This window comes from Lycium barbarum, chromosome 11, assembly GCF_019175385.1.
Source record: "Lycium barbarum isolate Lr01 chromosome 11, ASM1917538v2, whole genome shotgun sequence".
Classification (NCBI taxonomy): Eukaryota; Viridiplantae; Streptophyta; class Magnoliopsida; order Solanales; family Solanaceae; genus Lycium; species Lycium barbarum.
Window position 1 is genome coordinate 75,920,899 of NC_083347.1, and position 14,735 is coordinate 75,935,633.

A 14,735-nucleotide genomic window follows, 5' to 3' on the forward strand; every position below is an offset into this window, starting at 1 on the left:
CCATGGTCAAGCTACAATTTTTATGAAACCTTAAGCCTCAATTTACTTAGTTTATGACTCTAATGGTTTAATTCTTGATTAAAGAGTGATAACCCAAACCATTAGATGATAAACACATGACAACAATCATGACCCATCAACTATAGAAGTTCTATTAAGTTCTAGGGTTATTATTTATAATTCACTATTGTAGACCCATATAAGGGATGATAATCATGAAGATGGAAGGAATGGCTGAGACTTACCTCTCAAGGTTATTCTTTCCCTAGCTTGGAAATTCACCCTAGGTGCTTTTGGGGAACTGTTTTTGGAGTTTTATAAATAAAGAATTCGGAACTAAGTGTTTAAAAGCCGACAATCTGTCCCCGTGGACCGCTGCGACGGTCAAATCACCGCTGCAGCGGTCGCGCTATAGTGGCCAAGTGCCCGGTATAGCGGACCACACTAAACCAGACCTCCGCCATGGCGACAATCTGTCCCCGTGGACCACTGCGACGGTCAAATCACCGCTGCAGCGGTCGCGCTATAGTGGCCAAGTGCCCGGTATAGCGGACCACACTAAACTAGACCTCCGCCATGGCGGACCTGATCCCGTTATAGCGACATCGCCGTAGCGGTCCAGTGCCCACCATAGCGGACACCACAAACTCCGACTGACTGCTGCGGCGAGAAGCTGGCTGCTATAGCGGTCCCACCATAGCGGTAATACTTCCGCCACAGGGGTACCACTGAACCAGTGAGCTCGCTAATTTCACAGTTTTTCAACTCCACCACCCAATATTTCATTCGAGGCCTCTCAAACACAAACAAACATGCATATAGACATAAAAACACCATATGAACTCACTCGTGGCCTCGTAATTCCCAACGGAGTTCTATTTTCCTATGCCACCCCTCAATGTACTCAACACAATAAAATAACAATCACAAACAACTCAAGTTTTCAGTTCTTAGACTTATATAATCGAGTTTCTATTAGCTCGTTCTACCCTTGGGAAGTAACTATTTGATTGGGTGATCCTATATTTCCCATAACAATCGGGAGGGTCGTTACATCTTAAGGGCTGGGCATGCGGGTCGTGGAATTGGATATGAAAAGTTTGGTTTGCAGATTGAAGAAATTACAATCCAAATCCAATCCAAATAAACTTGGATTGGATTGGACTTTTTAAGTTCGGTTTTAGAATCAGTTTGGGTATTTTTTTTATTTGACTTTTGAGTCTTTAAGACGGTCTTATTTGTAACTAAATCCATGTGTCCCAGTTACGAAGCTACACATCTTAGAATAATGTTAAACCAAATTAGAACTAGAAATCGAAGAAGTTAATATGCTTTCCATATAAATTCAAAAGTGCATCTTCCTCTACTTCAACACAAGAATATTTTTCAAGTTTGAGTTCCACAGAGGAAAATCTAGATCTTAATTACTCTGAAATAGTAAGAACAGTGGAAAGAAAAGAATTTCTTGGACAACTTGAGTTAGTTCTTTCACCTGGCATAGTGACACTTGCTGTAAAAAGCATTCCGGCCAATGCAAGATAAAAGAATTATAAGATTGTATCCAATTGTAAGAAAAACCCTATATTATATTTGATTTAGTAGAAAATTCTGTATTTGGACTTATTACTATAATGGGTAGGGTCATAGCCCGTATGGTATTAATCTATTAGACCTTTCGAAATTGGATTTATTAGTATTATTAGCCTATTAGACACATATGATATAGGTAGGGTTGAGTATAAGGTATAAAAATTTTGGATTTTCGAATATCCAAATATCCGTAGTACTAAATGCAATATCCAATCAAAATTCATAAATTTTAAAAATAAAATCCGCAATCCAAAAATTCAAAAAGTTTGGATTTCGATTGGCCCAAACTATGCCCACCCCTTATTGTCTTTACGTTTAGCTTGCATACAAAACCTAAAAGACATATATAAAATTGTTACTTTTGTTCCATATGCGTGACTGTGAATTTGCGCACACAATATTCTTCAAGACTACGAACATATTGATTCATTTCCCGACACAAAATAAATAGAACACAATCGATTTCAAACTCGTTTAGGGTTTCATGCAATAGAACCAGAAAATATAAAAGCAACATTTACTAAAGATTGCACCCACAACCATATATCTATCAAGAATGAAGAATTATAGACTAGGGACCCCATTAAATATCTGGCTCTGATACCAATGTAAAAATAAATCACGGAGTGAGAACAACAAATTGTGTACCTTTATGATGCAGCAGAAGAATCGTTGAACTCACCACCAAAAAATTTACCCCAAATCGAACTTTGATTCACTAGAAAACGAAGTTTAATCCACAAACTAAATGTCTTCTCTTGTGTATTGTAATGTGGAAGAACAAAGAGAAATAGAAATTCTCCGAGAGAAGATAGAAATGGTAGTTTCATCTAAAGAAGAGAGGATGCAGTGGTTTTCATATAAACCACTTTTATTAGCCGTATGTGGTAACTTCCCTTATCTATTCTGTAACTTCTCTCATCTCTGTCTTTTCTAACTGGGTCGGTTTGGTCCATATAGGCGACCCACAACTCAGACCCAAATATTCAACAGCTATAATTAATACATGAATAATTAAATCCTCCATAACTAATCTCTGCATAAAATAATACATTGATTTCCTCATACCTAGTTCTGCAATACTAACTTTAAACAACAACCAAACGACCAGGGATTTGAGTAGTTGATTTCTAATTGGGGCAAATTAAGAATACAGGAAGATAAAAAACCATCTTTTACAATGGTAATTTGTGCTTCAAACGCAATATACCTTTTCTATGTAATGGCTACTACTACCATCCCATGAAATCTGGCTGGCAACATAATTTAAAGTATACTTTTGCCTAATATTTTTATTTCTTTTTCAAGTTTCCTTATTTTCATGATGTTGTTTAGTGACATCAAAGTCATTTAACGACGACATTGAACTCTTGGTGCTGTCACAACAAATAGTTTTTGGAACACTAATTTGACATTTTAGCAAAGAGTTTATCAAAATGAGCTAATTAAACAGTGGATAAGTTGGATCCAGGAGTGTAACTGTATAATGCTTATCATGTTTCCATTGGCCTCTATGCGTCCATTCCATGTGGTAGAAAATCCTATCTATAATGTTAGCTTAATTTGTCTTCTAAACAAGTGAGTTGGTGAAGGGTAACCCTGTAATGATATCAATATCCTAGATCAGGCACAGTAGGTCATGCAAAATACAAAAAAAAAAATATATATACACGGATAATGTTAAGAATTATTACGCTATCAGCGCATTTTAACCTTTTCAAGCACATGACATGCCTTATTGTTCCAGTTATTAATTATATTTTTTACGAAGGGCCACCTGTAATTTAAAGTAGCGGATCCAGAATTTTAACTCCCGAGTTTTAATAAAATTTAAAGTGGTTTTGTCATTGCTCGTTTGGTAAGTGGTGATTTCAACACTTATTCTAGTCTCTTTATCTTGGTTTTTGTATCCTTTATTCATAATATGAGGCTATTTATGGTGTGCATTGCTACTCTTTCAGGTACATTGACTTATAAAGAGAATTGGGATTAAACCAAGTGAAAAATAACAATTTTCTGGGAAAACAATGGCTGAATTAGCACAATTGCGCTATCTGGGCGCAATAGCACTGAAGGAATTGGAAGCAGTGAACCCTTGAGCGCTATTATGCAGATGTTGCGCGATTGCGTTGAGTAGTATAAGTGCCTTGTGCGCGATTTCACTTTTTCAGCGCGGTTGCGCTGAACTGTGTCTGGGCATAAAAACATGGCAGTTTTGGAAATTCACATTTTTGTTATCCCAAACCACATAAAACTCGACCAAACCTCTTGGAAACACATCTTTGGCTATTTCATACAAGTCTTGGAGAGCTAGGGTTCATCAACCACACCATTGGAGGAGAACATTGGAGTACTTTAATGATAAATTTACTAAACCCTTTCTTCAATTCGTTGCTTTGTATTGTATATCTAAGTGTGTAAAATTTTATTCCATCACTTTAATCTTGTTTATGAAAATATTCATTTGCAAAGTTGGATGAAATCTCTAGTTATGCTTATGTATTGAATTATGTTTATTTTTATTGAAGTGGGTCTTTGTTGTTTTAATTAATCTTGTTCTTTAATGTTTCTTAAGGGATTAGCTAACCCAAAGACCCCCCCCCCCCCCCCCCCATTTACTTCGATTTGAGCTCGAGAGAGGAAGATTGAGGTTGGGAAAGATTAATTAACAAGAATTTGGGGCTTTAAAACCCATCTAATAACTTGAGCTAGAGATGGGAAAGTTACTTGAGATTATATTGATTGTGCTTAATATCACACTCTAAGGCTTGATAAAGCTTAGAGTGAAATTCATTGATTTGGTCGAGAGACTTTTGATGATATTTTAGTGATCACTATCTTATTAGCATAAACTCACTCTTAGTTGTAAAATTGTGAAATACATTGGATCGTTACTTGAGCGTAATTTCCTTTGTATCCATACTTGTGGCCATTGGTCATTTTATCCGCTTTCTAGTTAGTTTTATCTTTGTTAGTTGTTAAACCAAAAATCAAATATTGAAAAAGTGTCTGGCTTAGCTTAGTTGGTGATAATTCCTTACTTGTTTAAATTGCCTTTATATTGTTCCCTGTGGATTTGACCCCGACTCATAGTTGGGTAAATTATATTGCGACGACCGTGTACACTTTCTCTTTGAGGAGTGGATTTGAACGTTATCAAATTTTGGAGCCGTTGCCGGGGAATACGGTCTAGAAATTTACCAATTAGTGTAAAACTCTACTTTTAGTCTTTGTTTCTCTTCTTATTTTGTTTGTTGTTGTTGGGTTGAGTCATGTGCAATGGGGGATAATAACTCTGATGACGAAATGATTGTGGAGCCGGGTGATGCAGCCGCTATTCGCCCACCTCCAGTTCAAGGAAACGGAAGTTTCCTTGTGAACAATACTATGTTGCACCTACTCAACACCAAGGGCTTATTCGAGGGTCTACCAACGGATGACCCAAATAGGCACTTAAAGAACTTTCTTGAGGTTTGCACTACTAATGTGCATCCAAATATCTCCGTCGAGATGGTCACGTTGAGGCTCTTCCCTTTCTCTCTCGCGGGCAAGGCCACCGCATGGTTGGATGATCTTCCAGCCGAGTCTATTACCACTTGGGTGGAGTTGACTCAAGCATTCCTCAAGAAGTTCTTCCCTCGTTCCCAGATGTTACAACTCCGTGATGAAATCAAAAACTTTTGTCAACTTCTGGTTGAAGCTCTACACGAGGCTTGGACTCATTTCAAAAAGAAAGTTAAAAGTTGTCCAAAGCATGGGTTGCCCAATAGTGTTCTTCTCTAAACATTCTACCGGTCACTTGATACGGTCAACAAATCAATACCAATAATATTGCGGTTGGGTCCGTGATGGAAAACTCTTATGCGGTAATGAGTGCTCTCCTAGATTAATTGACTAAGAACAATGAAGCTTGGCACACTAGGGAGTCGGAAGTGGTTGAAGCAGGACCGTCCAAAATTGTCTTGTCTCAAGAGGCAATCAAGATGAAAGAAGATAGATATGAGAGCATGGCAAAATTGGTTACTCAAATGGATCTTCTCACGAAACATGTGTTGGGTGGAGGCTCCAAGCGAGTTAATGCGGTAGAATCTTGCGAAAGGGATTCTATGGATGAACAATGCTTCCAAGTGTGTGAGGAGGAAGCCAACTTTATAAACAATCCAAGGTCCTTGTCACACCCCAACCTTGGTAAGACGTGACTGGCACTCGGCACCCTACGGGAACTGAGCGCACCAACTATAACTCACGTTTTCTATGTCTCGAAAGGCAACATAAGACCAAGGTACTATAAGCCATAGGGGCATAAGCCCAAAAGATGACATACTTACATCTTCAAACTAATCTCAAGTGCATGTGCCGGCAAGGCTATCCTTAATAATGATACAACATAGTATAAGTCAAGATAATTATAAGATATCTAACTGTGCATATCTGTCTACGAGCCTCTACAAGAGTACATGACATAAAGTGGACGGAACAGGGCCTCGCCATACCCATGCAAATGTATATGCAACCATGCTGACTCACAGGGCAACTCCGAAGCATGTAGAGTGCCACGACTCTGCCTGCTGAGCTGGTATCCTTATTGAAAGATCCGTCAAGCTGTATCTCAAGACCTGCGGGCATGAAACGCAGCGCCCCAGCAAAAGGATGTCAGTACGAGCAATGTACTGAGTATGCAAGGCGGAAAGTGCAACAAAATAGCCATATACTAAAGATGAGAAAAATAAGAATTAACCTGGCATTTCTGAGCTACCGATGGAAATCTAGCATATATATACATACCTCTTCATCTTCTTGTAATCTTTACTAGGTCTGTATACCCTACCATAGTCCTGGTTACCCTATCATCAAACGTTATCTGAACATGTGTTGCGGCGTGCAACCCGATCCATATACTCTTGCATGCTTAACCATATCTATGTACAGTACTGTGCCCCTATCTTACTAATCATCCTATACTAACTGCCCAACTGATCCGTGGTAACTGCCTGACCGGCTACAGTCCGGTGGTAATAGCCCGTCCTATTATCGCTCGACGGTAGAGCGCAACTGCCCGACTGATCAGCGGTAACTGCCCGACCGGCCGTAGCACGGTGGTAACTGCCCGACTAGGTGCAGTCCAGTGGTAAATACATGCATACATACATCTGCCCAACCAGCCGTAGCCCGGTGGTAACATCTGCCCGACTGGTGGTAGACCAGTGGTAATTATAATCAAAATCATAACTAAACATCTACAAGTAATCTCTATGCACTTCTCATGGTCTTCGCTTAACTCGTAGTGTCTACATAATCATATAAGTCTTATAAGCACATCTCTGGCCATTAGTACTTCTTCCCACTTGACTAGACTATAACCAAATACTAAGATACAACATGAACCTCTCTTCGAACATTAAATACCTCATTAGGGACCCTCTACTAGCACTCTATTCATGTCCCACAAAACATTCCTTAAGACACATTCCTAAAATCATTGGATTGTTATTACTATGGAACTATCGTCATCGCTATATCTCACCTTGAAGGAACAAATATCATAAGGTGAGATCAACATCAATGAATAACACCAATAGCCATGAAACAAGATCAAAGATATCACAAGAACGTCGGGAACTATAAGCTTTGGTACTTTTAGAAATGAGTTTATTGAAGAAGTCATATATAGGTTCAAACCAAAGGAATCATGCCTTAAGAAAGAAATGTTTATCCTTAACATACCTGGAATCTTGGTCCTTGGCCTTCCCACTTATCTCCTGACTTGTAATCTACATATAAAATAGTTCATACTATTATTAGGCTCACCATCATACACTTGTCTTAAGCCTTTAATTAAAATCCATTTAGAATCTACCGAAATTCGGGCAGCATCTCTCATATTTATATGCCTTACCCGAAATCTCAATTCAGCAACCAACAACAACAACAACAATACCAACATCAACAACAATATTATCAACACCAAAATATTCCATAAACATCTCACACGATGTTTTATCCAATTTCCCGACCTATAAATTCATTATATGCTCATTTAGTAACTTTTCCTCCGTAGATAAGTTTAAATCAATACTAATAAGGCAAGATTCATACCTTTCAGCCGCTAGAATTGCAATATCTTCGATTATTACCTTGAATCCAAGCCAAGTTTCACCACAATACGATAGTATAATCGCAACTACGCGCTGTCCAACCTTAAATCCGGAGATTATACTTAATTCGCGTTAAAATCTAGTGGATAGAAGTTGGGAGAATTTTCTAGAAGGTTTGGCAAATATTTGGAGAATTCTTGGTTGAAAAATGAGGTTTTGGATCAGATTTGGTCCTTAAATAATGGGTCAAATTCGGGTCGGGTCACTGTAGTAGTACTGTAGCAAGTCGGTACTGTAGCAGCACTGTGGCAGCCGGTTACTGTAGCAGCGTTTCTTCTCCGTCAGCCTAAATTGCAACATCCATAATTCTCTACTGAAATGTCGTATCGATGAGTGGTTTACTGCGTTGGAAACTAGACTCGACGAACTTCATTTTAGGCTTTTACTTTGCTTCAAAACTCCTCATCTATTAAAAGATATTCCTTCTCAAAGTTGGACCAAAATTTGCCCTTCATATTTTCCACAAAATTCAAGGTCTCAATAGCTTATTTCTTCAACTCCATTTAGTCGTGAGACTTCCCAGTACTTCTCATATATCACTTCATCCATAAGTATACCTAATAATTGCGCCATTCCTTAAACCCGAAAGACGGCTCATCTTGATCATAATTCCACGTACTTATACTTAAACTTAGCGAACGCTCATCTGGAAGTACGGGGTGTAACAGTCCTAATGAAGAATCTTGGCGGCAAGGTCAAGAGAATCAAGGTTGGAACAAAGATAGTGGAAATCAAGGGTGGAACAAAGATAGTGGGAATTCTCATTGGCAGGACAACAATCGAGGTAGTTATAATAACAATCAAGGTGGTTACAACAACAATTACAACAACCACCGTAGCTCAAATCCTTATGTCCCACCTAAGAGGAACCAAATTATTTCAAGCCAACCATCCACTAGCGACCCCGCTAGTTCCAAAATAGAGGATATGCTATCAAGAGTTTTGAAAAAAAATGGAGTCAACCGATTCCTTTTGCAAAGAAATGGGGAAAGTGGTGAGTTCTCATTCCACTTCCATTAAACAAATTGAGTCACAACTTAGCAAAATCTCGGCTCAAATCAACCAAAGGCAAAAAGGCACACTCCCTAGTGACACGGTTGCAAATCCGGCAAATGATGAACACAAATGCAATGCAATCATTACTAGGAGTGGGAAAACAATTGGGTTAGAAGAGTTGGTGATGAAAAAGGGGTTGGTTGATGAAGCGGAAAATATCGAAGAACCAAGGGTCAATGAAGAAGAAGTAGAGATGAAAAAGAAGCGGGCGACTATTAAGGAGCCCATTGTTTTTGAAATTGTTCTCGAATGTGATGAAGAGCCAGAAGGCGAGAAAGTGGTAGAGGAGGTTCCTAAAGTTTTAAAGCCCATTCCTAAACAAATGCCCGGGTATGCAAAATTCATGAAAGATCTTGTAACCAAGCGGAGGCATTCTAGTTTTGAAACAATGGGGGGGGGGGGGGGGGTACACATCATTGAAGCTCTATTGTAAAAAAAGCTTTGGTTCAGAAGAAAGAAGACCCGGGAGCTTTCACCATTCCTTTCACAATTAGGATGTATAAGTTTGCAAAGGCCTTATGTGACCTTGCAGCAAGCATCAACTTGATGCTTCTCGCTATCTTTAAAAAATTGGGTTTGGGCACTCCCCGACCCACAACTATGAGGTTGATAATGGTGGATAGAACCGTAAAGAAACCGGTGGGTATTCTTTATGATGTGCTTGTGAGAGTTGACCGATTTATTTTTCCGGCCGACTTTGTGATTTTAGATTGTGAAGTTGATTTTGAAGTGCCCATAATCTTGGGAAGACCTTTCTTAGCTACGGTGCGTGCTCTTGTAGATGTGGAGAGGGGTGATTTAAAATTTAGAATGAATGATGAAGAGATCAGTTTCCATATTTGCAAGTCTATGAAACAACCGGCGGATATGAGTGTTTTGTTGGTTATTGATACAATTGATGAAGCCACAGAGACAACCATTGAGCATGAACATGCGGGTGAGATATTGGCGGCAGTGATAATGAACTTTGAGGGGGAAAATGAAGAAGAATTCGAGGAAACGGTAAATGCATTGGTGGGGTTGGGTACATACAAATACAATCCCAAAAAGCTTGATCTTGATTTAGAAAACTGTGAGAAGCCTCCCGCAAAGCCCTTTATCATTGAGCCTCTCACCTTGGAACTCAAACCTCTTCCTTCATAATTGAGGTATGAATTCCTTGGACCAAACAACACTTTGCCCGTGATAATCTCCACCCGGTTGATGGATGAACAAAGAGAGAAACTAATGGTGATCTTGAGGAAGTACAAAGAGGAAAATGGGTGGTGTATTGAGGATATTCAAGAAAGTTCACCTAGAATTCGCACCCATAAAATCCAACTTGATGAAGATTGTGAACCTGTTGAGCACCAAAGGAGGTTGAATCCTCCTATGCAAGAAGTTGTTAAACCGAAAATCATCAAGGGGTTAGATACCAGTGTTATGTACCTGATAGCGGATAGCCTATGGGTTAGTTCGGTTCAATGTATACCCAAAAAGGGTGGGGTCAATGTGGTGCCAAATGAGAAAAATGAATTGATTCCAACTCGTACGGTTACCAGTTGGAGAGTGTGCATGGACTATAGAAAGTTGAATCAGTGGACTAAGAGGGATTAGTTTCCAATGCCTTTCATGGATCAAATGCTTGATAGGCTTACTGGAAGAGATTTCTATTGCTTCTTGGATGGCTACTCGGGGTACAACCAAATCACTATTGCCCCGAAAGATCAAGAGAAAACCACATTCACTTGTCCCTACGGGACGTATGCTTTCCAAAGAATTCCATTTGGGTTGTGCAATTCTCCCGCAACTTTCCAACGTTGCATGATGTCCATCTTCTTCGACATGATTGAGGAGTCTATTGAAATCTTCATGGATGACTTTTCCATAGTTGGGGACTCCTTTGATGATTGCTTGGGGAATCTAGATCAAGTAATAAGAAGATGTGAAGAAACCAACTTGGTGCTCAATTGGGAAAAATGTCACTTTATGGTGAGAGAAGGCATAGTTTTGGGGCACAAAATTTTGGAGAATGGGCTTGAGGTTGATCAAGCCAAAATTGAAGTCATTTTTAAGCTTCCTTCCCCATTCGCCGTCAAAGGTGTTCGAAGCTTCCTTGGGCATGCCGGGTTTTATCGAAGGTTCATCAAGGATTTCTCAAAAGTGGCCAATCCTCTTTGCAAGCTATTAGAGAAAGAATTGAGATTCGTATTTGATGATGCTTTCCTAAAGGCTTTTAATTGTTTGAAAGAGAGAATCACATCGGCTCCTATCATTATCACTCCGGATTGGTCTAAGCCCTTTGATCTCACGTGTGATGCAAGTGGGTTTGAAATAGGGGCTATGCTTGGCCAAAAATGTGAAAAGATCTTTCATCCAATTTACTATGCAAGCAAGACTCTCAATGGGGCCCAATTGAACTATATGGTCACCGAGCAAGAGTTGCTTGCCATTGTCATTGCTTTTGAGAAGTTTCGTGCATACTTGTTGGGAACCCATGTGGTTGTGCGCACCAATCATGCGGCCCTACATTACCTCATGACAAAGAAAGATGCAAAGCCGAGGTTGATACATTGGGTCCTACTCTTGCAAGAATTTGACTTTGAATTCAAGGATATAAAGGGGTGTGAAAATCAAGTGGTGGACCATTTGTCTCGTCTTGAAGAAGGTGGGAGGCCATTGGATGGCCTTGAAATCAATGAATCATTCCTGGATGAGCAAGTGATGTCGGGTCATATGACATGATTCCATGGTATGCCGACTTTGCAAATTATCATGCTAGTGACATTATGCCGGAGGATTTGAACTTCCTCAAAAAGAAAAAGTTCTTGAGTGACGTTTGGAAATTCTATTAGGATGAGCCATATCTATTTCGGGTTTGTGTCGACAACATCATAAGGAGGTGCATACCCGAAGTAGAAATGATGCCCATTATTGAGCCCGTAGGTGGCCATCATAGTAGCTCAAGGACGGCGGCTAAGGTTCATCAAAGTGGCTTTTATTGGCCAACAATCTATCAAGATGCCCATGACTTCGTGAAAACGTGTGATCAATGTCAAAGGCATGGGAGCATCTTAAGAAGGCATAAGCTACCAATGACACTGATTCTTGAAGTTGAATTGTTCGATGTTTGGGGAATTGATTTTATGGATCCATTTGTGAGTTCCTACAATAACAAGTTCATTCTTGCGGCGGTGGATTATGTGTCCAAATGGGTGGAAGCTGTCGCGATTCCTAATAATGAAAGAAGAAGTGTCACCGCATTCTTGAACAGGTATATTTTCTCAAGGTTTGGGATTCCAAGGGCAATTATTAGTGATGGGGGCTCTCATTTTTGCAATCGGTTAATCAAGACTCTCCTTGAGAAGTATGAAGTTAAGTATCGAGTTGCCACCCCTTACCATCCCCAAACAAGTGGACAAGTTGAAGAGTCGAATAGGGAGATCAAGAGCATTCTCTCCAAAACAGTGAATGCTAATCGGACCGATTGATCAAGAAAATTGGATGATGCACTATGGGCTTATCGGACGGCTTACAAGACACCAATAGGTATGTCTCCTTACAATTGGTGTTTGGCAAAGCTTGTCATCTTCCGGTGGAACTTGAACATAAGGCATTGTGGGCCTTGAAAAAGTTGAATCTAGAATGGGGTGATGCCTCAAACTTGAGGATGGAACAACTTAATGAGCTGGATGAATTCCAATTTAGAGCTTATGTTAGCTCTTCACTCTACAAGGCCCGCATGAAGCACTTTCATGATAAGAACAACTTGCAAAGAGAATTAAGCCCCGGGGATCGGGTGTTATTGTTCAACTCAAGGCTCCGGTTGTTTCCCGAAAAATTGAAATCCAAATGGCTCGGTCCCTTTGAAGTAGCACAAGTGTTTTCACATGGAGCGATTGAGCTTGTTGGTCTGGATGTAGAGCATTCCAAAGTAAATGGGCAGCGGGTTAAGCACTACTTGCGCTTACCTAATGAAATGAAGACGCTTGAGATCACCTACCTCAATGAACCATGAAACGGGTGCCACCGTCGTGCCGCGTCATTAAATTAAGCGCTTCTTGAGAGGCAACCCAAGTGTTTACTTTCATATTGTATGATATTTTTTTTAGTTTCGTGATGTTTTTGATGTTTGTTTGTGTGATAGGACTCAATATGTTGAGAAACTTGGAAAAAGTTGGAGTGAAGTGAGCAAGGACAAAGGTTATAGAGGTCCATTTTACGGACCGTTGAACTGATCGTAAAACATTTTACAGTTCATAAAATGGACCGTAAATCGGAGAGTAAAATTTGGTGGACTGGAAATTGTAAGGTGAAGATTCACGGGCCAGAGGTGCAAATTTACGGACTGTAAAACTTTCTACGGTAACTTTTACGGACCGTAAAATTGCTACAGCCACGTAACAAGCCGTAAAACCTATTTACGGATTGTAAAAAAAAAAGGCGTAAAGAGGGGAAAGGTTTAAATACCTAACCCAATTCCCGCTCTCCCCCACTTCTTCAAAAATTCGAATCGTTCCCTCTACACATCCATAACCGAACATTCTTCTCCTATAACCTTCCCATCTCATAAAGTAATTGCTCTCTCTCACTTACAAGGCAACACCAATCGTGCTTCTCTTTCTCCCATCACCACCATCTTCAATTTCGTTTTTCTGTTGTGCAAGTTCTTCAAGTTCTTTCAAGTATCGTCAATCACAAGGTATGTTAAGGCTTCATCCTTCCTTCTCAGTGGTATTCTTTGTATTATGCTTCAGATTGAGGGTAGTTTGGATTAGAAGCATTAATCTTGCAACTATGAATCCCACCTAGGGTTTTAATTTTTCAAAATTTAACCTTTGATGGGTTCAGTGGTAGAAATTGATTGTTTGAATTGGTTGGGGGTCGGGTTTGGTATGTGTGCTGCTAGTATAGGGGTTGTTTCAACATTCCATCGAGTCGGAGGGCATTTCAACCATTTATCTTCAGAAATGGAGGAATGGTAGTTATGCCCGCCAACTGATTGATGAAATGACTCAAAGCAAACAGGATGTGGTGAAGTTTGAGTAACCTTAACTTCATGAAACTTCCTCATAGTGTAGAATTGTGTGTGTGATATTGTTCTTGAATATGGAAAATATGGCACTCAGTGGGTATGCGACGTATTTCACGGATCGTAAATTTATTCACTATACTAAGGATTGTTCAATGCATTTCTATTACAGAAATTACGATGGATTTATGGATCGTGAAATTCACCGTAAATTGTAAGTTGAAAAATTGTGCTTCTATTGGCGGAATTATAGTTGAATTTACGTACCACAAAATTTTTCATGGACCGTGAAAGCCACCGTAAATTGTAAGTTGAAAAACTTTCTTTCTGTTGAAAGAATTTCGGTCGAGTTCACTAACCGTAGAATTTTTTACGGATCGTAAAATAACGCCGTAAATTGAATGCTGCAAAATTAAGATTCTGCTGATAGATTTACGGTCAAATTTACGGTCTGTGAAATTATTTACGGACCGTGAAAGTCCACCGTAAATTGGCTGTTACCCACTAGCTTTCTGTTGCCTGTTTTATGGTAGGATTTACGATCCGTAAAACACTTTCACGATCCATGAAAGATTTTACGGCTTGTTAATCCTTCCTGATTTTGAGAAGAATATCTTTGAGTCTTAACATTGTTTTTCTTTTCTTTTTGTTATCTTAGGCTTAATTTCCTGTTTCCGCTTATAAAAAAAATTAGTGGTTTAATTTTTTTTCTTTTTTCTAATACTTTTCTTCAACATGCATATGTCCGAAGAATTTAGTCAAATGAGGATCATCCCAAGCAGCTGGTAGGGGTAGTGGCAAAGGTAAACCGAAGGTCGCATCCTGACTTAGAGATGTGCCCACTGACGCCAAAGAGGATTTGGTTGAAGTGCCTTTGGAGTGATCCACTCGGCAACTTAAAAGCGCTCCGACTCATGTTTCCT